Consider the following 25,475-nt stretch of genomic DNA (forward strand, 5'->3'; position numbering starts at 1 on the left):
GAAGTAATGGCTGAAACAGCCCAAGTTTGTGTGGTCTCAGGATGTTTCTAAAAGAAGCACAACCATCACCACCCTCCCTGTCCTTCGAGGTGTTTTCCTCCACAGTTGTTTCCTCATTTTGAAGCCCCCAGGGACAGGGAGGCAGGAAGCTATTATGATAAAACCAGGAAGCCTGGCCTCAAGAGTCAAGAACCGTCTCAGGACCTCCAAAGATGCCCCAAGGTTGGGGATGGGCCTCTGTAATTCTTAGAAACTGCTCCCTCACCAAACTTCCAGTCATGGAAGAGTTTCAAAGGCAGCACTGGACATGAATCCAATTACACAAGCTTATTTACAAGCTTGAATTAGCTCATGTCTGCAAAGCACTTTGAGCAATTTGGATAGACTTCCTAAATTGTTTACTTAAAGTATTACCTCACCCTTAAGTCAATTTCCTAGAGGTAGGATGGGTGAAACAGAACCTCCATTAGAAAATAATCTTCTCATAAGTTTTTCCAACTTCTAATATGTACTCTCACCAGCCGTTTAATGTAAAGGTCTGCTTGTTGAGGCGAGGCCATTATTTTTCACATATTTTTCCTACATTTTCATTTACTGCCTTTCAAGAATGGATTATGCTTTTTGTGCTAAGAAATTATACCTTTGTACATACCATATTTAAGTGAATACTTTCAGGCTAAAAGAATCAGTCATATTTTCAACATAAGGTAGCCAGATGTCTTAATTGTATGTACGTGTACATGTTTTAGCAAGTTTTATATTAAAATCCCAGCTCCCTGGATACAAACAGCTCCAGTGTCCTCCAGGATCTTTGGCAAAAGAAGGCTTTGGGGGGCACAAACAGTGAGTCAGTTTCAGATATGTATAGAATATTCTAGTACATAATGTCACCACAGAGGTGAATTATTTTAAAAAGCTGGTTCCAAGGGAATTTGATTCTTGCTACTCTGGCTGCTGCTACAGCTTCAGTAAATAGAGAGGAAGGTTCTTTCTCCTCTTCACTCATGTGTAACCAATAGCAGTTTCACAATACTGGACTGTTTGTGAGTGAGTTGGTTTGGGGGGATGGAAAATATGGCTTGGTAGGTAGTCTAGCTCTTTCAGCTCTCAGTGTACAGTAAGGGACCCTGTATAAGAGCCCCTGTGAGGAGCTGATGGTGGGGTGCATGTTCGCTGCCTTCTGGTGCCCTGGGCCAGCAAGACCAACTCAGACACCTTAGTACATGGAGTTTGTATTTTCTATAGCCACTCCTGGTCCTGTTTCTATATCATTCAGGTTTCATAGTTGTAAACAACAAAAACCTCGCTTGTTAGTTCAGCCTAGAAAAGAGGGGAGAAGGTTCACGTGTTCTCCAGGAGGGCTGCAGTCTCCCAGCAGAACCGCTCTGATGGAGACATTGCTGCCACCATGCCTCATGACAGGCCGCTCCTGTCACATCAGTGACGCAGGGCACTGGACACGACTGCTAGGAACTTGACGTTGATGCTTCTAGAGGCTGAGTGTATCTACTGCTGCCTGTGTCAGAGTGACTCAAGCAGTGCCTGCTTCTTTGAGTCACCACCTTTTCACTCATTCATTCATTTTATTTATTCATTCATTTTTAATTAATTTTTTTTTCTTTTTGGTCATGCTGTGTGACTTAACAGGATCTTAGTTCCCTGACCAGGGATTGAACCCAGGGCCATGACCGTGAGAGCACCTAACCACTAGATCACCAAGGAAGTCCCCATTTATTTTTAGTTTTAAAACTTCATTGATTTTTATCTGGCTCATTTAAAAAATTTTTCAATCCTACAATTGGTGACAGGATTACCAGCTTCTGGTTCAAGGACTGGCCTAAGTATGTATCATTGTTGAAGACATCCTGTGTCTATTCTGTATCTGCTTTTTGTGCCCTCTGCCTCCCATGGTTTATAAACTTATTTCTCCTATTCTGAATTAGTTAATGAGATGGATGAGAGAGAGACACACATTGTAAAACAAGAAAGCCAAACAAGAAAGCCAAAAACCATTCTTACTGCTTTATGAACCCAACAGAAAGGCAATTTTAAACCTCTGAATACCTTTGAAAAAGCAAGAGAGTTCCAGAAAAACATCTATTTCTGCTTTATTGACTATGCCAAAGCCTTTGACTGTGTGGATCACAATAAACTGTGGAAAATTCTTCAAGAGATGGGAATACCAGACCACCTGACCTGCCTCTTGATAAACCTGTATGCAGGTCAGGAAGCAATAGTTAGAACTGGACATGGAACAACAGACTGGTTCCAAATAGGAAAAGGAGTACGTCAAGGCTGTATATTGTCACCCTGCTTATTTAACTTCTATGCAGAGTACATCATGAGAAACGCTGGGCTGGAAGAAACACAAGCTGGAATCAAGATTGCCGGGAGAAATATCAATAACCTCAGATATGCGGATGACACCACCCTTATGGCAGAAAGTGAAGAAGAACTAAAGAGCCTCTTGATGAAGGTGAAGGAGGAGAGTGAAAAAGTTGGCTTAAAGCTCAATGTTCAGAAAACTAAGATCATGGCATCTGGTCCCATCACTTCATGGGAAATAGATGGGGAAACAGTGGAAACAGTGTCAGACTTTACTTTTTTGGGCTCCAGAATCACTGCTGATGGTGACTGCAACCATGAAATTAAAAGACGCTTACTCCTTGGAAGGAAGGTTATGGCCAACCTAGATAGCATGTTTAAAAGCAGAGACATTACTTTGCCAACAAAAGTCCGTCTAGTCAAGGCTATGGTTTTTCCAGTGGTCATGTATGGATGTGAGAGTTGGACGGTGAAGAAAGCTGAGCGCCGCAGAATTGATGCTTTTGAACTGTGGTGTTGGAGAAGACTCTTGAGAGTCCCTTGGACTACAAGGAGATCCAATCAATCCATCCTAAAAGAGATCAATCCTGGGTGTTCATTGGAAGGTCTGATGTTGAAGCTGAAGCTCCAATACTTTGGCCACCTCATGCGAAGGGTTGACTCATTGGAAAAGACCCTAATGCTGGGTAGGATTGGGAGGAGAAGGGGACGACAGAGGATGAGATGGTTGGATGGCATCACCGACTCGATGAACATGGGTTTGGGTAGGCTCCGGGAGTTGGTGATGGACAGAGAGGCCTGGCGTGCTGCAATTCATGGGGTCGCAGAGAGTCGGACACGACTGAGCGACTGAACTGAACTGAATACCTTTTACAAACCACTAAACTTTCAGCTGTCACATGTTTTTTTCCCCCCAAGAAATGTGTAAAACAGTTATTCTTACCCTTAGAAGAAAATTTAGGTGATAATTTCTATAATTTTGCAGGAGAAATTTCCATGCACGACACCAGAGCCAGAAACCATAAAGAAAAATATTGATAACATTTACTACTTCAGGAAAAAAAAAACACCACAATGTTAAAACATTTGACAAATGGGAAAACATTTGCAGCTCACGTGACACAAGACTAATGTCCTAGATATAATAAGATCTCATACAAACCAATTAGAAAAAATTTAATACCACATTGTGAAAATGGTAGAGGATATGACTACAAGGAGATCAAACCAGTCAATCCTAAAGGAAGTCAATCCTGAATATTCATTGGAAGGACTGATGCTGAAGCTAAAGCTCCAGTACTTTGGCCACCTGATGGGAACAGCTGACTCATTGGAAAAGACCCTGATGCTGGGAAAGATTGAAGGCAGGAGAAGGGGATGACAGATGATGAGATGGTTGGATGGCATCACCAACTTGATGGACGTGAGCTTGAGCAAACTCCTGGAGTTGGTGAAGGACAGGGAAGCCTGGCATGCTGCAATCCATGGGGTTGGAAAGAGTTGGACATGACTGAGCAACTGAACAACAATTGTACGAAACATTCACAAAAAAAGAAGGCAATGTTCAACAGCCATATGAAAAGATACTCAACCTAACTATTAATAAAAACTACAAATGAAAACAGTGAGACATAATCTCCCTTGGAGATTGGCAGGGATAAGAAAGATGCTGCAAACAGACCCAAGCTGATTTGGCAGTCCTGCAAACGTCAAGGTTCTTTTCAGTTCAGTTCAGTTCAGTCGCTCAGTCGTGTCCAACTCTTTGCGACCCCATGAATCGCAGCACGCCAGGCCTCCCTGTCCATCACCAACTCCCGGAGTTTACCCAAACTCATGTCCATCGAGTTGGTGATGCCATCCAGCCATCTCATCCTCTGTCATCCCCTTCTCCTCCTGCCCTCAATCCTTCCCAGCATCAGGGTCTTTTCCAATGAGTCAACTCTTCGCGTGAGGTGGCCAAAGTATTGGAGTTTCAGTTTCAGCTTCAACGTCAGTCCTTCCAGTGAACACCCAGGACTGATCTCCTTTAGGATGGACTGGTTGGATCTCCTTGCAATCCAAGGGACTCACAAGAGTCTTCTCCAACACCACAGTTCAAAAGCATCAATTCTTCAGCACTCAGCTTTCTTCACAGTGCAACTCTCACATCCATACATGACTACTGGAAAAACCATAGCCTTGACTAGACCAGACCTTTGTTGGCAAAGTAATGTCTCTGCTTTTTAACATGCTATCTATGTTGGTCATAACTTTCCTTCCAAGGAGTAAGCATCTTTTAATTTCATGGCTGCAATCACCATTTAGTGAATATATTAAAGCTGGTTGGTGGCTGTATATACCTGTCCTACCAATCTGGCTCCTGGTTGGTTTATTACTATAAAGTTAATTATTAAGTCAAATTCTCTGATTTCTCTCAAACATACAAACATTTATTAGCAAGCAAGTAGAAAAGAGGATGAAAGGTTTATTCTGTAGTGTATGCTCCTCTCTTCCTGATAACATGACTGGCTGGTTTTGCGGATGAGCCAGGATTTGGCAGGATTAACAGGACTCTAGAGCTAGAATGCTGCTTCAGTGGAATTAGACACCTGGGCTGAAATTGTATACCTTATTCCTGAACAGGTTGTAAAGTCTGTACAGCATCCCTAGCCAGAACACCACTTATCACTCCAACGAAAACATCTCTTTTCATTATTAAAGTTCTGGGTTACCACCAGCGAAGGTGTCAGTTTTCATCAGGGCTGCTTAACTGTCTCTAAGATACTTCAAACATGAATGCACACTCAGAGAGTCCTACCTTAAGCATACAGAATTACCGTGTGTGCATACAGACATACCGTCAACATAACAGTTGAAAATAAGTGGGGAGAAACCATCACTGTAAGTTGGTCCCTTTTTGAAAGGCAATTTGTCAATATGTAGAACAATATCAAGGGAACATCCTCTACTTGTGGCCTTTTATCATAAGGAAGTAATTGAACACATACACAGAGATGTGTCCATGGATGTGCATGACTGCATCATTTCTAATAGTGCGGGTTTGCAGACCATCACAGGTTAGTAAAATAGTGATGTAAAACAGATCAGTAATTGCTTGGAGGTGCGAGTGGGGGCTGGGAAGGGTGGAAGGGATGGGAGGGCAGGATTACAGATCATCAGGATGAGACTTTGGGGGTGATGGACATATTCACTCTCTTTGATTGTGGTGATGATTTCATGAGTGTATAGATATATCAAGGCTTTTTGAATTACACACTGTAAATATATGCAGTTTGTAATATCTCTTTTTAAAAATAATATTTGTTTATTTGGCTGCACCGAGTCTTAGTTGTAGCACGAGGGATTTTTTTTTTCTTTTAGTTGCAGCATGAGGGATTTGCATGTGAACTCTCATTGCAGCGTGTGAGATCTAGGTCCCTGATCAGGGATCAAACCTGAGCCCCCTGCATTGAGGGCTTGGAGTCTTAGCCACTGGACCACCAGGGAAGCCCCAGTTTGTGTATTTCTTGCTTGGAGAATTAATTCCATGAACTGAGGAGCCTGGCAGGCTACAGTACACGGGGTCACAAAGAGTCAGACACAACTGAGCAACTAACACTTTCACTTTCACTTTATGATATTTCAGTTATACTTCAATAAATGTGTTTAAAATAATTCTTTCAGCAGATAATAGATAAATTATAACAATGAGGGGAAGGTTTATTGTGCATTTTACATGTTCCTGATATTGTGTCAGATGTTCCACAAATACCATCTCTTTTCTTTAATTGAAGTAGAGTTGATTTACAATGTTGTATTAGTTTCAGGTTTACAGCACAGTGATTCATTTATACATCTAAAAATACACACACACATATATATACACATGCATACATATATTCTTTTTCAGATTCTTTTCCCTTATAGGCTATAAAAGATGTTGGATATAGTTCCCTGTGCTATACAGTAGGTCTTTGTTGGTTATGTAGTTTATATATAGTAGTGTGTGTATGTTAACCTCAACCTCTTAATTTATTCCAGCCCCCCCGCCATTTCTTGTTTGGTAACCATGAGTGTCTTTTGTAAGTCTTATAAATTAAAGTCTTTGGTATCATTTTTTGGAATCAACATATAATGATATCATATGATATTTGCCTTTCTCTGACTTTCTTCACTCAGTGTGACAATCTCTAGGTCCATCCATGTTTCTGCAATTATAACACATTATTTCATTCTTTTTTTTGGCTGAGTAGCAATGTATTGTGTGTGTGTGTGTGTATATATATATATACACACACACCACATCTTCTTTATCCATTCCTCTATTGATGGCCATTTAGGTTGCTTCCATGTCTTGGCTCCTGTAAATAATGCTGCAGTGAACATTGGGATGCATGTATCTTTTCGAATTATGGCTTTCTCCAGATATATGTCCAGGAGTGGGATTGTTGAATCTCTTTAGATTCGCATAATTACCCTTTGAATTCAGAACTCTTATCATCCCCATTTCTCACAGATGAGAAAATGGAGGTTTAAAGGACATGTTCAAAGACACACAGCTAGAAAGTGGCTAAGAGTAAGAGTCAACAAACTATAGCTCATGGACCAAATCAGCCTGCCACCTGTTTTTGTAAATATAGTTTTATTGCAGTATAGCCACACCCATGTGCATGCATACTGGATTTGTCTGCTGCCACATAACAATGACAAAGTTGAATAGTTTGCAGCAGAGATCATAGGGCCCAGGTAATGGCTAATTGTAGATGTCAACTTGACTGGGCCATGGAACCAATATATTTGGTCAGACTTTATTCTAGATGTTTCTGTGAAGGTACTTTTTAGATGAGATTAACATTTATATCAGTAGACTTAAGTAAAGCAGATTACCTTCGAGAGTATGAGGGTCTTTTCCAATGAGTCAGTTCTTCGCATCAGGTGGCCAAAGTATTGGAGTTTCAGCTTCAACATCAGTCCTTCCAATGAACACCCAGGACTGATTTCCTTTAAGATTGATTGGTTTGATCTCCTTGCAGTCCAAGGGGCTCTCAAGAGTCTTCTCCAACACCACTGTTCAAAAGCATCAATTCTTCAGTGCTCAGCTTTGTTTATAGTCCAACTCTCACAATCATACATGACTACTGGAAAAACTATAGCTTTGACTGTATGGACCTTTGTAGGCAAAGTAATGTCTCTGCTTTTTAATACACTGTCTAAGTTTGTCATAGCGTTTCTACCAAGGAGCAAGTCTCTTTTAATTTCGTTGGTACAGTCACTGTCCCCAGTAATTTTGGAGCCCAAGAAGGTAAAATCTGCCACTGTTTCCACTTTTCCCCCATCTATTTGCCGTGAAGCGATGGGATCAGATGCCATGATCTTAGTTTTTTTGAATGTTGAGTTTCAAGCCAGCTTTTTCACTCTCCTCTTTCACCTTCAAGAGGCTCTTTAGTTCCTGTTCACTTTCTGCCATTAGAGTGGTATCATCTGCATATCTGAGGTTGTTGATATTTCTCCCAGCAGTCTTAATTCTAGCTTATTATTTATCAAGCCTGGCATTTCACATGATGTGGTCTATAGATAGGTAGATGATAGATATAGATGATCAATATAGATATACACAGATATAGATATAGGTAGATATAGATGATATATAGAGATACATAGTTATAGATATCTAGATATAGATACATATATATGAATGTATATAGTTAGATATAAATATAGAGATTATCTATCTAAATCTGTATAGAAAGATCTCTATGTCTGTATATCCTGTTGGTTCTCTTCCTCTGGAGAACCCTAATACAGCCCTCAAAGCCTAAAATATTTATTTGATCCTTTACAGGATCAGGCTCTGGTAAATAATCTGCCTGCAATGCAGGAGACCCAGGTTTGATCCCTGGGCCAGGCAGATCCCCTGGAAAAGGAAATAGTAATCCACTCCAGTATTCTTGCCTGGAGAACTCCATGGATAGAGGAACCTGGCGAGCTACAATCCATGGGATCGCAAAGAGTCGGGCATGACTGAGTAACTAACACTTTACAGAAAAAAGGTTTGCTAACCCTTGCCTGAGAGCCAGGATCAGAATCCAGACAATTTAAATGTAGAGCTTGCACTCTCGGTCACTACCCTCCACTGTCTTGTGGAGCATCCAACCAATGGAATACACTATAGCCATTAAAAATGACAATACCTAACTATGCTACCAGTTTGGGGAAATGTTCAGAACATATTGCTAGACAAAGAAAGTAGGTTATACCTGCATTTATGGTAATAACACATTTCTATTAGAAAAAGGATGCATGGGGAAAGTTACGAAAATGTGTACCTGAATATGACAGCAGCGATTTTCAATTATGGATGATTTTTGCTTTTCCTTTATACTTCCTTGTATTGTCTAAATATTTCACAATGAGCATAGAGTCAGAAGGAAAAAACGACAAAGCAGTTTTCATTCTGAAAATGGGAAGAGAATGTCTAGGGATTTGCACTTTATACTACCTCAAAATTACCCCATATCAAAACGTTCAAGTCAATGGAATGTCCTTAATGACAAATGAGTGGTGGCTATGTGGTAGCTACAGCCCACTCTCCATGCCTTGATAGTTCCTTTTTTTATGCACAAGGTAATCTGAGTGGCCTTTCAAAAGTACTCAACTTGTCGTTGTTGTTGTTGTTTAATTGCTAATGTGTGTCTTACTCTTTTGCGACCCCGTAAACTGAAGTCTGCCATGAACTGAAGGCTCCTCTGCCCATGGGATTTCCCAGGCAAGAATACTGGAGTGGGTTGTCATTTCCTTCTCAAGGGGATCTTCCCAACACAGGGATCGAACCTGCATCTCTTAGGTCTCTTACGTCTCCTGCATTGGCAGGCGGGTTCTTCACCACTAGCACCACCTGGGAAGTCCCAGTAGTTACTGTAAGTAGGTAAAATAAATGTTTGCTGAATGAAAGATAAATGAGTGTACAGAATGTGGAACCTCTCTTCCAACAGTTCATGAGTTTTCAGCCTTGGTCCTAGTAAACAAGATGGTGAGAGGTGATATTTAAGTCACTGAGGTCTTGCTGTATTAGTAATGTGCTTCAGTTGCATTTTGGATGGGTTAACTTAGGAATCTAATCATAATATAATATTGTGTAAATAAAAGAGTGTGTTTTAGATTCTTTCTCTGTGCGTCAAATACTGGCTAGATGTTTACCAATACATTTCCTTTTCCTGGGCACTCAGAGCAACTGTGTTTCTTAGCCATCCTTCTAGTTAGGTTGGGAAATTGTGACTGAATTCTGGCTGATGGAAATATGAGTGGAAATGATCTGTGCCTTTCACAAATGTATCTTCTACATTCTTTCATTCTCTGGTTCATGTGGCTGAACTAAAAGAAACTTCCGAAATGGTAGAGTTGCACGATGGGAAGAGCCTGGTCCCTGAACTGTGATGTGAACTAAAAACAAACCTTTTCTGAGTTTAGCAACTGAGATTGTAGGGTCTACTTGTTATTTCAGCCAACCTAGCTTCCCCTGACTGCATCATCTTTCAAAGAAACTTTTGTAACTCCACTTGTTTTTGAGTTGGGCAGGACTTACATGGTCACTTTAATTTGACACTTGAGAATGCAGATGTCAAAGCTTATCTCATTATTCAGCTTCTTCATTTGTATTTCCCAAATGATTTGAGAGAGAAACATGGAGTGAGATAATGCCTATTCAGTAGAAAGAAAAACTAGTACAGAGCACAAATAACTCATAATTAGCATAACAATTCTTGCTATGAATATGAATCTTTCATTTCTTCTCTGCTTAATTTTTTGAGTTTGCAAATGTGCTATGTTTAATAGAAAGCTCCAAATACACTGCATTTTTGATAAAAGGTAGGTCATACAAATCTATCAAGCACATGAATATATTATGTATTTAATTTATTGACTTATTTATATAAGGAAGAAATCAAACCAAAAATTAATTGGGATCTACAGTGTATGTTTTGTCACCCGGCAGTGCTCTTTTTTGGTTAATATTCAGATGGGGTCATTGATGGATTCAAGCTGCTTGTAGTCATGCTTGTCTGTTAAATAGTCTTTGCTAAATGTGGCCAGAAATATGGAATTTTTAATTGGCAATTATAATCCTTGGACTGCATGTCACTCTGTTAGACATCTGGCTGCCAGTTCCACACAGGATCTTTTCATGACCATCATACACTGCAGGGAACACTAATTTACTCTGAAAATCAAATTAATTGAAAAGGTCTTTTCCAAACAAAACACATGCCTAGAGCTTGCAAATGTAATGATGTGATTGATTTTATGAGTCTTCTCTATGAAATTTTGCTGGATTCCCCAATATTTGCTTGGTACACCCTCCTTGTGCTACCACTTTACCTTGTGTGAGGCTTGCCTCATGATCTATGGCAATTATTTCTCACCTGGCTCCTCTAGTAGACTGTGAGGTACAAGAGGGCACAGGGCAACCACCTTTTAACTTTATAGCCCAAGTGCTTGGCCTGAAGTAGATACCCAGTAAACACTTATTTTATGAATATCAATACAATTGTTTAGGCTAGTGTGCTTTTAGAGTCTTTTAAAGTCCTTAAGGACTTCCCTGGCGGTCCAGTGGTTAAGACTCCACGCTTCGACTTTGGGCAGTGCAGATTCCATCCATGGTTAGTAGAAGTTCCCCACACCACATGGTGCAGCCAAAAAAAAAAAGAAGAAATAGAAAAGTCCCTTAAAATAAACAATTAAACACCTACTTTATAAATAGAGCATTTACTTGTTATATGTAGCATGTATAAAATAAGTCAGGTTTTATATAACTACATCTGGGTATTTTATACAGTGTTAGGATACTAAAATGTTTTCAAGAGAAGCATGGTGGAAGGCAGGGAAGGCTGAGGAAAGATTTAAGGAACAATTTAACATTATTTAAAGGTGCAAACATTTACCTGTGTTTGAGGGGAGAAAAAAGCCAGAAGGGTCAATAGGGTACTAACTCTTCTGTGACTTGAGATGGGATGTCCTATAATATGTAACAAAGGCCAGGCTTAGACATGGAGCCCAACAAGGCAGTGAATGAGAAGCCAGAGGGTCAGAAGAAAGGAAGGTTATGAAGCCACTTTACACTCTTGTTTGCTGTCAGATAGGACCAGACTTGAAGGGGCATCTGTTCTCCTGTAAATACTTCCAGAGGAAGATGAATGCACCACACCCAGTATTCAGGTATTTAGCGAGAGTGGTTGTTCTTGAATTCTTCCTCGTATATCATACCAAGTTCTCCAAGCTACGATTTTTAACTCTTTTGTTGTTGCTGCTGTTCTTTCCTCAGTAGAGCTAGAGAACAGCTGGTCATCTTCAACATAAATGTTACATCGTCCCTATTAGGTTTTTTTTTGCCTTTTGTATCACATTCCAGCTCCCTTGTCTATTTCTTTTAGGATCTTATTTCCAAAGCAGTCATGTCTTTGACCCTCTGCTGGAACTGGGCTGTCTGTTTCATCTGAGCACCAGTCCATAAAAAGAACATGACAAATGACCGGCAAAGAAAAAGCTAGTATCTGACATCCCTAAATGTCACTTTCCTGTGTCCTTCTCTACTCCCGAGTTTGTTTATTCTCTTGGAGCACATTCTACATGTCAGGACTTCTGGGTGCTCTGGGATATCACAGTGAACAAAACTGATGCAAATCCCTCACAAACTTTACCTTCCAGCTGGGGGAGATAGAAAATACAGACAATAGAGGAGTAAAGAATCATCATATGCCAGCTACATGGTGTAAAAAAAATAAAGTGGGGAAAGAGAAAGATAGTATTTGGGGTTGGAATTCTAATAGTGGCCAGGATAGGTTGGATTGAGAAGATTGTCAAAAATGATTAAAGAAGATAATTTAGGGACTTCCTGGGTTGTCTAATGGTTAATACTTCACCTTCCAATGCAGGGGGGTGTGGGTTCAATCCCTGGTCGGGGAACTAAGATCCCACATGCCTTGTAGCCAAAAGAAAACCAAAACATAAAACAGAAGTGCTGTTGTAGCAAATTCAGTGAAGACTTTAAAAGTGATCCACATAAAAAAAAATTCTTAGAAAAGAAAAGATAATTTAGATGATACAAACAAACTTTAACATTTCATGAAGTGGGCAGTCTGTTTCCAGGAGCCCAGAGAAACACAAACTGAGACAGAAGGCAGAAGCTTTTACAGGATAAAGAACAAAGAAATAGGTATAGGAGCCCAGAGTTGGCTTGGCATTTGGGGGTTGGCTGGCCGGCTGGACTGTGTTTCTGGTCCAGCGGTGCATTTACAAAGACACAGTGATCTAAGTTTTGGTTGGCTGATGCGGCACCCCAGGCAGGAGTAGCCCCATCTTGGACCTGAAAATTTGTTTCAGGAAGGTGTACTCTGAGGAAAGCCCTCAAGGACGTGAGGAAGCCAGCCAAACAGGTATCTGGAGTAGGGCACATGCTGCTGCTGCTAAGTCGCTTCAGTCATGTCCGACTCTGTGCGACCCCATAGACAGCAGCCCACCAGGCTCCCCTGTTCCTGGGATTCTCCAGGCAAGAACACTGGAGTGGGTTGCCATTTCCTTCTCCAATGCATGAAAGGGAAAAGTGAAAGTGAAGTCACTCAGTCGTGTCTGACTCTTCACGACCCCATGGACTGCAGCCAACCAGGCTCCTCCGTCCATGGGATTTTCCAGGCAAGAGCACTGGAGTGGGGGGCCATTGCCTTCTCCGGTAGGGCACATGGGGCAGAGCAAACAGACAACATGGAGGCCTTGAGGTCAGAACTGGCTGCTATATCTGAGAAACAGTAAGGCTGTGATAGTAACTGGATGGAGTAGGGTGAACAAGGGGAGAGGAGCAGGGAGGAAGACAGAGAAGTTTGAGTCAGGGTGTGTAGAACCTCGTAAGGCCGCTAGAGGGATATTGGCTTTTACTCTGGGACGAGGGGGCCATTGTGGGTTTTCAGGCAAGCATGGCCCACATCTGATTATACCTTAACAGGATAACCCTGTGTCGAGGGTGGAACAAAGGAGGCAAGAGGGGTAAGCTGGGAGAGCAGCTGAAGGTTATTGTCATGATTCAGCAGCAGCATCATGACATCTCCAACAGAAACAGTGGAAGCAGAGATGGGGGTAAATGACCAGATTCTAGATACATTTTGAAGGGAGAAGCAATAGAATTTTCTCATGGGATGGATGTGAGGATGAAAGAAAAGGAGTCAAGGATGACTTCGTGGATTTTGGCCTGAGCCAATGGAAGGATGGAACTGCCATTATTGACTAGGGTAGAGAATGATGTCAGGCATGGTAGGGCCGTGATGGTAGAGCAGGAGTGCAGTTTTAGACGTGCTAAGTCAGAGAAGACCGTCAGACTTCCAAGTAGAGATGTGGTGGAAGCCACTGGAAGTCCACATATGGAGTTCATGGCTGAAGTTCTGGCTAGAGATATAAGTCCTGGAATCGTCATCCTGTTGAGGGTATTTATAGCCCTGAGGCTGAACGTAGTCACCAAGGTAGCATCCACAGTAAAGATAAGAGGCTCAGTACTTCCCTGGCAGGCCAGTGGTTAAGATCCCATGCTTCCACTGTAGGAGGCACAGGTTCAATCCCCGGTCAGGGAACTAAGATCCCATGTGCCCTGTGGTGTGGTTAAAAGATAAAAAAAAAAAAAAAAACAGGCTCAAGAAGTGAGTGTTGGGACATGCCACAGGGGAATGGACAATTTGTAAAAAGGTAAGCATGCATACCTACACATCACACACAGGAATTTTGATGGAAGTAACCACAAGTTAGAGAACTTTGAAGAAAGGGCTATTCAGCTAAGTATGAAGGAAGGAAGTGACAATGATGGGTGGAACACATCCAGACAGATGAAACCTCAAAGGGTAAGAAGGCAGCAGTAAGCGAAAAAGCTTGGGCTGATGGCTAGAAGGCAATGAAGGGACAGTCTGGCTGGAGTAGGCAGCAGGATGGGAAGGAAGGCAGAATGGCTTTGCTTGCTCTTCTCTTCGTTTGCAACTCTACTTCCCAAGGAAACTAACAGCAATGTTGTAGACAAGGCTCCCTGGAAAGAGCCTTTGAGATGGAGTGTTCTCTGGAGATGAACAGCTCATTTGTTTGTATTTTGTTCAGTCGCTCAGTCGTGTCCGACTCTTTGCAACCCCATGGACTGCAGCACATCAGGCTTCCCTGGCCTTCACCATCTCCCAGAGCTTGCTGAAACTCATGTCCATTGAGTCAGTGATGCCATCCAACCATCTCATCCTCTAGCCTCCCCGTCTCCTCCCTCCTTCAATCTTTCCCAGCATCAGGGTCTTTTCAAATGAGTCAGTTCTTTGCATCAGGTGGCCAAAGTATTGGAGTTTCAGCTTCAGAATCAGTCTTTCCAATAAATATTCAGAGTTGATTTCCTTTAGGATTGACTGGTTTGATCTCCTTACAGTCCAAGGGACTCTTAAGAGTCTTCTCCAACACCACAGTTCAAAAGCATCAATTTCTCGGTGCCCAGGCTTCTTTATGGTCCAACTCTCACTTTCATACATGACTACTGGAAAAACCATGACAAAAACTGAACGGCTCATTAGCAGAAGGTTTACGGGGATTGCTCACGTGCAGGTTTGCTAGGGCATGCTCCTGGGCAATACACCTGAAGGAACTCAGTGAGGTGGGTGGGACAGAGAAGAGGAGCTGTGATGTGCTTGCCTCTAAGGCTTTAGCGGGTCCCACAGGGTGCTCCGGAGCTGGGGTGGCCCTTCAGAATTATCCCAAATGGAGGTAAGGGGAACCAAGTCTTTGTATCATTACATCAGCCAGTTATTGGCCGAGGCTCTTTCCCCACAAGATGTGGTATTACCAAAAGAGTTCCTGGTAGCTGAAGGCAACACTCAGTCAGAGCTCTGAGCCAGCAGCAGTTGCTATTCTTAGGAGCTGGGGTGGGGATGACCTGGCCCTGAAGACAAGAAGGGATGTGGCTGGTGCACTGCAGTATCTACTAGAAGCATCTTTAAGCTGAAACCACACTAAGAGATCAGATGTTACATTGAAGTGAATGCACAGAAATGGAGTTGGCCTCTTTCTGAACTCGTGAAAAACGCCTCTTTATTTGTTGATTTTTGTCAAATGGTTCATGTTTTCATCTGGGGTGGTATTATTAAGTTACTTTAGAGAAGTGACGAGAGGGTTGGACAAAATAGGAAAAGTATGCAAGAAATAATGCCGTTAAAATATTGCTTAGAACCGGAGCCTGCCAGTTAGAGAAAATGTGACAAGAATACAACGGCCTGTATCCAGGCTGGAAAGAGAACCAGACATTCTCTGCTGCTTCCCTAGGAGGCTTTGGGAGGTGTGTGGAGGTGGCTTTCTCTTCACAGTGACTGGGAGAACTACAGAATGGGGGAGAATCGTGCACAATGCAGAATTATCCCAACGCAAAGACTGATAGTATCTCTATAGAGGAACACTTGTGGTGGAAGCAAGTGAAATGCAACCTACCTATGTAGGATGAACAGGTAATTTATTCTGCTAACCAGGGCAGTTTTGAGATTGAAGAGATGTTATTAATACTTAAGACAACAGATATAAACCATAAGTGAGGGCAGTGAACTAGGACCATGAGAGCCCTGGTGTAAGGACTCCTGGCAGTTACCTACACAGGTAAAGGGGTGAGTGTAACCCAGGCGCACAGTCTGTGAAGAGCATATGCAAAAACTTCCTATATAGCTTGCGGTCCCCCTGTTGTGATATTGACTATGAAAAGGCATGGAATGTTTCTCCTCCTGTGGCATAAAAGTGACCCATCTTAGCCACAGATTCCTTACTGATGATGAAAATGATCAATATGCCTAAAATGCTTATATTTTAAAATGAATTGATTTGTTTATGGCTGTGTTGGGTCTTTGCTGGGGTGCGTGGGCTTCTTATTGTGGTGGCTTCTCTTGTTGTGGAGCACAGGCTCTAGGCACGCGGGCTCAGTAGTTGCGGCTCCTGGGCACCAGGGCACAGGCTCAGTAGTTGTGGTGCACAGGCTTAGTTGCTCCACAGCATGTGGGATCTTCCCAGACCAGGGATCAAATCCATGTCCACTGCATTGGCAGGTAGACTCTTAAGCAGTGAACTACCAGGTAAGTCCACCTAGGATGTTTAGTTATAGTATGGACATGAGTTGAACCAGTAACCTCAGCTCTCATGATGGTTAAAGTATTCTCTCCATGCAGCACTTCCCAACTATTTTCACATCCTGGCAGACAGAGAAATTAATTATTTTAAAAAGATTTTTTTGATGCGGACCATTTTTTAAAAGTCTATTGAATTTGCTATAGTATTCAGAGACATTGATTTTTAATTGTAGGGCATCCTCAGGTGACTGCAGGAGGCTAAAGGTTCCAGGTCTATCCAGCCCTCCGCAGGACTGCAATGTTGACTTCACCATTCCTGGGACACGTGAGGAGTACACCACTGAGAAGCTCTGCCTTCCCAAGTAGGTCTTGGAAAGCCTAGAGAGTTTAGAATACAACAGGGAAATGGGGAAGTAGACCTAACTGGTGGTTTTAATACTTCAGTTGAGTTTAGGAATAATTTGTGTGTGTTTAAAGTGCTTAAAATGTCTGTGGCCATTTGAATATTTGCAAATTGGAGAGATGAGCCTTAGGTTGCGATTGAAAATGTATGCTTATACAAATGTGGTTTCAAATGAACAGAAAACTGGACTCAGTTCATACAGTATATGGTGTCAGAATGTTTCAGAGAACATGTGGCCCATGGACACGCAGCTCACTGCCTGTTTTGGAGGGGGTAACTGCAGGTCCAGGTTGAGGGGCCAGGAAAGGATGAGCTGGGATGCGGCTAGCAGCCAAGGACAGCAGGATCAGACCCCAGATGCTGCTGCTGCAACCACTCTTCCCAAAGGAGGCCCAAGCTTCCTGGCAGCAGCAAGGTGGGTAGGATTCATCCTGGGAGACCATTGCTACCTCTTCTTCACACCCTCCCCCAAAGAACAGCCTCCAGGCATTGCTCTCTTTCCGACCCAGCCTAACCACCTGTCTTATTGATAAGAGCCATTCTAACAGGTATGAGATGGTAATCTCATTGTGGTTTTGATTTGTATTTTCCTGATCATTAGTGATGTTCAGCTCCTTTTCATGTACCGTTTAGCAATAAAATGGAAAAATGGTTTATTTGGAAAAATGTTCATATCTGCCCATTTAAAACCTGGATTTTCTTTTTTGCTGTTGAGTGGTTTAAGTCCTTTGTACATTTTGAATATTAATCATTTGTCGGTTATATGATTTAGCAAATATTTCTCTCATTCTGTAGGTTACTTTTTCACTTTTTGATAGTTTCTCTTGCTGTGCAGAAGTTTTTTAGTTTGATGCGATTCTATTTATTTATTTTTGCTTTTGTTGATTATGCTTTTGGTGTAAACTTCAAAATATCATTGCCAATGGAATGTCAGATAGTTTACACTCTCTGTTTTCTTCTAGGAGTTTTATGGTTTCAGGTCTTACATTCAAGTCTTTAATCCATTTTGAATTGGGTTTTGTGTATGGTGTAAGATATTCAGCCAGTTCCATTCTTCTGAATGCATTTGTCCAATTTTCCACTATCATTTATTAAGGAGACTCCTTTTCCCATGGTATATTCTTGGCTCCTTTATTATAAATTAATTGACCATATATATGTGAGTTTATTTCTGGGTTCTCTATTCTTCCCCACTGATATGTGTGTTATTTTTAATTTAATTTTATATCAGAGTTGATTTATAATGTTGTTAGTTTCAGGTGTACAGGTAAGTGATTTTGTTACACATAATACATAGATCCATTCTTTTTCAGATTTGTTTCTCATGTAAGTTATTAAAGAATATTAAGTAGTGTTCCCTGTGCTATACAGTAGGTCTTGTTGATTATTTAATATATAGTAATGTGTAAATGTCAGTCCCAAAGTTCTAATTTATCCTTCCCCTTACCTGTCCGATTTGGTAACCATAAGTTTGTTTTCAAAGTCTGGGAGTCTGTTTCTGTTTTGTAAATAAGTTCATTTGAATCATTTATTTATTTATTATGTATTTTTAAAGTTAATTTTTATTGGAGTATAGTTAATTTACAATGTGTTAGTTACAGCAAAGTGAATCAGTTATACATATATCCAATCTTTTTTAGATTTTATTCCCATATAGGTCATTATAGAGTACTGAGTAGAGTTCCCTGTGCCATACAGTAGCATCTACTTTATATATGATAACATTTATAAATGTTATCTACTTTTTACATAATAGTGTATATGTCAATCTCAATCTCCTAATTTATCCCTCCCCCCCATTTTCCACTTGGTGACCATAAGTTTGCTTTCTATATCTGTGACTCCACTTGTACCATTTTTTAAGTTCCATATATAAGTGATATCATATGAAATTTGTCTTTCTCTGTCTCACTTTACTCAGTATGAAAAATCTAAGTCCATCTATGTTGCTTCAAATGGCACTATTTCATTTTTATGGCTGAGTAATATTCCATTGTGTATACGTACCATATGTTCTTTATCCATTCCTCTGTCAGTGGACATTCAGGTTGCTTCCATGTTTTGGCTATTGTAAATAGTGCTGCAGTGAACATTGGGATATGTGTATCTTTTCAAATTATGGTTTTCTTCAAATATATGCCCAGAACTGGGATTACTGGATCATATGGTAGCTCTATTTTTAGTTTAAGAAACCTCCATACTTTTCTCTATAGTGGCTGCACCAATTCACATTCCCAGCAACAGTGTAGGATAGTTCCCTTCTTTCCACATCCTCTCCAGCATTAGTTATTTGTAGAATTTTTTATAATGGCCATTCTATGTGTATCTTTATAAGCCAGTACTCTATGTGTATCTTTTGGGGGCAATACTTTTTGATTACTATAACTTTGAAATATAGTTTGAATTCAGGGCACATAATGCCTCTGGTTTTGTTCTTCTTTCTCAAAATTACCTTAGCTATTTAGGGTCTTCTGTGATTCCATACAAATTTTAGGGTTGTTTATTCTGTTTCTGTGAAAAGTGCCATTGGAATTTTGATGGGGAATGCATTGAATCTGTAGGTTGCTTTGGTTAGTATGGGCATTTAATTTATTTATTTGAAGTATTGTTGAGTTACAATGTTGTGCTAACTTTTGAGGTACATCAAAGTGACTCAGCCACACACATACATACATCTTTTTTTATGTTCTTTTTTCATAATGGATTATCCCAGGAGATTGGATGTAAGGCCCTGAGCTAATACTGTAAGACCTTGTCATTTATTCATTCTGAATGTAATAGGTTGCATTTACTAACCCCAAACTCACACTTCATCCCTCTCCCTCCCCCACTTGGCAACCTTAGTCTTGTCATCTTTATCTGTGAGTCTTTTTCTGTTTTATAGATAGGCTTATTAGTGCCATATTTTAGATTCCACGTATAAGTGATATTATATGGCATGTGTAGGGAACCCAGAGACTTGCTGGCAGCCTGCAGGAGGCAGATGGGTCTGGGGCTCAGTCTCTGGATGGGGAACCCAGGCACATCACAGGTGCTTTCAGGTGTCCCAGCTGCCCTGCCCTGCCAGCCCTTAGGCCAAGACCATGGGGTGACAGTGACAGTGCCTTCCTTCCCTAGGGCAGCAGCAGGCTGCAGATGACCCCGCTGCTTTCGTGGGCTGCCCTCCTCCCCTCCTAAGCTGGTCCTCCCCTGTGCCTCCCCTGTGGAGGTCTGGATACCCAGCTGCCTGAGCGGCACTGCACCTTCAGGGGAGCAGGTTGGATCTAGAGCTGGAGCCAGTATTACCTAACTTCTAGTGCTGTGTCTCCCAATCTGTTTGGTGCTTAAGACTTCCCATGTTATTTGCACCCCCCTCCAGCACCCTTCCTGTATACCCCACGTTTTGAAAATTCAGTCCAAAGAGACTGTGTCACCTAAGTTCACTTGCTCCCCCTACCTCCTTTTTCTCCCTTAATCAGAGATGTAGCTACTTAGTCTGAGCTTCTGATTAACTCGAGATAACCAGTGTCACCTGTGGGTCTGGTGACACTGTATGATAGTATGATAATCTTTAGTTGCATCTATGTTGCTGCAAATGGCATTATTTCATTCTTTTTATGGCTGAGTAGTTATTCCGCTAAGAATCTGCCTGCAATGCAGGAGACCTGGATTCGATCCCTGGGTTGGGAAGATCCCCTGGAGAAGGGAAAGGCTACCCACTCCAGTATTCTGGCCTGGAGAATTCCGTGGACTGTGTATAATCCATGGGGTCTCAAAGAGCTGGACGTGACTGAGTGACTTTCACTTCACTTTCAGTATTCCATTGGGTACATATGTACCACGTCTTCTTTATCCATTCCTCTGCCAATGCACATTTACATTATCTCCATATTGTGGCTGTTACAAATAGTGCTTCTATGAACATAGGGTACATGTATCTTTTTGAATTACAGTTTTGTCCCAAATGTATGCCCAGGAGTGGGATTGCTAGATCATATAGTAATTCTATGTTTAGTTTACTAAAGAACCTCCATACTGTTTTCCATAGTGGCTGTATCAATTTACATTCCCACCAACAGTGTAGGAGGGTTCTTTTTTCTCTCCACCCTCTCTTGTTGTTCAGTCACTCAGTTGTGTCCGACTCTTTGTGACCCCATGACCTGCAACACACCAGGCTTCCCTGTCCCTCACTATCTCCCTGAGTTTGCTCAAACTCATGTCCGTTGAGTCGGTGATGCCATCCAACCATCTCATCCTCTGTCACCCACTTCTCTTCTTTCCCTCAATCTTTCCCAGCATCAGGGTCTTTTCCAGTGAGTCGACTCTTCACATCAGGTGGCCAAAGTATTAGAGCTGCAGCTTCAGCATCAGTCCTTCCAATGAATATTCAGGGTTGATTTCCTTTAGGATTGACTGGTTTGATCTCCTTGCAGTCCTAGGGACTCTCAAGAGTCTTCTCTAGCACCACAATTTGAAAGCATTGGTTCTTTGGATATATATGGTTGGTCAGGGACCAATGGAGAAAGTCGTACAAGATGGGGATAAAGAGGTCAGCTAAGGCCTGATCATGAAGATTGTGTAGGAGTTTGGATTTTATTCTAAGTACAAAAGAAAGTCATTGGAGGTTTATTTTTATTTCTACCATTTCCACGTGTTTCTTCCTTATAATATTCATCTCTCTGTTGAAATGTTGCCTACTTTTCCCATTACAGTCTTTAACATACTAGTCATAATTATTTTAAATTCCTCATCTGATTTTTTTTTAACATATGTCATACCTGACTTTGGTTCTGAAGATTGTGTCCTCTCTTGGAAATGTGTTTATTTTTGCTCTTTTGTATACTTCATTTTTTGTTGTTGTTGTTGAAAGCCAAATGCTTTGTATAGGACAGAAGATATCACTAGAGGAATTTGAAGCCTGTGGTGGTCTAAGGGTAACCATAGCAACAACAAATCTTACATCCTGACCAGGTTAAAACAAACCTCCATTCTAAAGGCCTAGAGAAGGAAAGGCACGCTCATGTCCAAGCATAAAAATAATCACCTCAGTATTCACTATCCTACACAAAGTATCTGGCTTTCAGATTAAAAATAAAAATGAAGCCTTTCCTGCTGAAGTAGAGCTTCTTTCTTTCCTTTGTATTCCCTAACTACAACTGGTTTTCACCCGTGCCTTAAAATAACTGTTTTTATTGCTCTTCTCCCAACAAACGTAGACTTTTGTTCCAAGAATGACGGGTTTTGAGTCTGCATTTCTGACAGCCTCCCAGGTGACCGCTCGTCCCAGCTAGAGCCTCAACCCAGGGGCTGGCATACTGTTTCTAATAGCAAATATTTTAGGCTTTGCAGGTAACATACGATGTTTATAACAGCTAGTCGACTCTGCTGCTGTAGCTAGACAGTATAAAATTTTAGTTATGGAGACTAAAATTTGAATTTCATTGAATTCTTTTATATCACAAAATATTCTCATGATTTTTTCCATTAGTTATAAGTACAAACCAGTCAATCTTAAAGGAAATCAGTGCTGAATATTCATTGGAGGGACTGATGCTGAAGCTAAAGCTCCAATACTCTGGCCACCTGATGTGAAGAGCCTACTCATTGGAAAAGACCCTGATGCTGGGAAAGATTGAGGGCAGGAGGAAAAAGGGGAAACAGAGGATGAGATGGTTTCAGCTACTGCCGAAACTGTGTTCAACCCACAGATCAGTTCAGTCGCTCAGTCGTGTCCGTCTCTTTGCGACCCCATGAATTGCAGCACGCCAGGCCTCTCTGTCCATCACCAACTCCCGGAGTCCACCCAAACCCATGTCCATCGAGTCAGTTATGCCATCCAACCATCTCATCCTCTGTCGTCCCCTTCTCCTTCCTCCCCCAATCCTACCCAGCATTAGGATCTTTTCCAATGAGTCAACCCTTCGCATGAGGTGGCCAAAGTATTGGAGTTTCAGCTTCAACATCAGACCTTCCAATGAACACCCAGGATTGATCTCTTTTAGAATGGAATGATTGGATCTCCTTGCAGTCCAAGGTACTCTCAAGAGTCTTTTCCAACACCACAGTTCAAAAAGCATCAATTCTTCGGCGCTCAGCTTTCTTCACCGTCCAACTCTCACATCCATACATGACTACTGGAAAAATCATAGCCTTGACTAGACGGACTTTTGTTGGCAAAGTAATGTCTCTGCTTTTAAATATGCTATCTAGGTTGGCCATAACCTTCCTTCCAAGGAGTAAGCGTCTTTTAATTTCATGGCTGCAGTCACCATCAGCAGTGATTCTGGAGCCCAAAAAAATAAAGTCTGACACTGTTTCCGCTGTTTCCCCATCTATTTCCCATGAAGTGATGGGACCAGATGCAATGATCTTAGTTTTCTGAACGTTGAGCTTTAAGCCAACTTTTTCACTCTCCTTTTTCACCTTCATCAAGAGGCTCTTTAGTTCTTCTTCACTTTCTGCCATAAGGGTGGTGTCATCTGCATGTCTGAGATTATTGATATTTCTCCTGGCAATCTTGATTCCAGCTTGTGTTTCTTCCAGCCCAGCGTTTCTCATGATGCACTCTGCATATAAGTTAAATAAGCAGGGTGACAATATACAGCCTTGACGTACTCCTTTTCCTATTTGGAACCAGTCTGTTGTTCCATGTCCCGTTCTAACTGTTGCTTCCTGACCTGCATACAGGTTTCTCAAGAGACAGGTCAGATGGTCTGGTATTCCCATCTCTTTCAGAATTTTCCACAGTTTATTGTGATCCACACAGTCAAAGGCTTTGGCATAGTCAATAAAGCAGAAATAGATGTTTTTCTGGAACTCTCTTGCTTTTTCGATGATCCAGTGGATGTTGGCAATTTGATCTCTGGTTCCTCTGCCCTTTTCTAAAACCAGCTTGAACATCTGGAAGTTCACGGTTCATGTATTGCTGAAGCCTGGCTTGGAGAATTTTGAGCATTACTTTACTAGCATGTGAGATGAGTGCAATTGTGCGGTAGTTTGAGCATTCTTTGGCATTGCCTTTCTTTGGGATTGGAACGAAGACTGACCTCTTCCAGTCCTGTGGCCACTGCTGAGTTTTCCAAACCCACAACCATAGGAAAAATGGGTTGAAAAGAGTTTTGGCAGTGGCTGCATTCCCCCCAACCAGCCAGCAGCATGATGGTACTTTATCAGAATTCTCCTTGGTCTTCTGTGTGAATGCACTGTGGTGTTTGTGGAGGGAAATCTTGCAAGAGGATGAAGTTGTTAGCTCAAACCTGGCCCTGAGCAATTCATGAAAAACATTTGGCTGAATGGAATCTAGAAAAATTGTAGTGATGGACCTGCTTTCAGGGCAGGAAGAGAGACGTATACCTAGAGAACAGACTTGTGGACACAGCAGGCGGGAAAGTAGAGGGTGGGATGACTTGAGAGAATAACATGGAAACATATACATTACCATATGTAAAATAGATAGCTAGTGGGAAGTTGCTGTGTAACACAGGGAGCTCAGCACAGTGCTCTGTGACAACCTAGAGGGGTGGAGGTTGGAGGTGTGGAAGGAGGTTCAAGAGGGAGGCGATATGTGTATACTTATGGCTGATTCACATTGTTGTATGGCAAAAACCAACATAACCTTGTAAAGCAATTATCTTCCAATTAAAAATAATAATTTAAAAACATTTGACTGAATCTTCTTACCAGCTTATATGGATTCCAGCAGCATCTGCCCCAGATAAGCCAATGTTCAGGTCCTATATCTCCCTATAGGAGATCTGGCTTTCCTCAGATTTGGAGCTATATCATAGGCCTATAGGACTTCCCCAGTTGCTCAGTGGTAAAGAATCCACCTGCAATGCAGGAGACACGGGTTTGATTCCTGGGTCAGGAAGATCCCATGGAGGAAGACATGGCAACCCACTCCAGTATTTTTGCCTGGAGAATCCCATGGACAGAGGAGCCTGGCGGGCTACAGTCCATGGGGTTGCAAAGAGTCAGAACAACTGAAGCAACTTAGCACACACACATAGCCCTATAACCTCAGATCTCAGATTTATTCAAGATAAGTCATTATTTTGCAATTTTTCCAGATTTTCCTTGTTTTATGAATGGGAGAGAGTCTCATTCCAGGTCTGTACATCTCTAAGCTAAAACCAGAAGTCCTTATTGGAGGGTTTAAAGCAATATAATAATATGATTAGATTTACATTAAAAGCTTATTGTGGCTGTTATATAGAGAATGGATTGTGGAGATATGGGGGAGGACAATGGAAAAGTAGAAAAAATAGATAAAAGCTGTTGCATTTGTTTAAATGAAACATGTTGGCAACTTAGTTTGGCTGCTAGCAATTTTCTACTGGAAAAGGGTGGGTATATTTCAGGACATGTTCTTGACGCACAGTAGAAAAGATTTGGTGAAGGAGGGTGTATTATTCAGGATGTAATTAAGAGACAAAAACCACATCAGTAATTTTCAAACATCCCTGTCTTCTTGTCCCATCAGCAGTTTGAACAGGGAAAATTTAATATAAATAATCTTAACGAGTAAAAATAACTACTTGGAAGAGTAAAGCTAACTCTACAGGAATGGCAGTTGAAGGAAGCAGTCACTACCTGTAGGACACTTTGGGAGAACAGCCAAAGAAGGAAAAAATTTAGAGGAGGGCATCAATTCAGAGATTCAGACCTTGTTGGTGAGGGTGGGC

This window comes from Giraffa tippelskirchi, chromosome X (genome assembly GCF_054371585.1).
Source record: "Giraffa tippelskirchi isolate mGirTip1 chromosome X, T2T-mGirTip1v1.2.pri, whole genome shotgun sequence".
Taxonomy (NCBI): domain Eukaryota; kingdom Metazoa; phylum Chordata; class Mammalia; order Artiodactyla; family Giraffidae; genus Giraffa; species Giraffa tippelskirchi.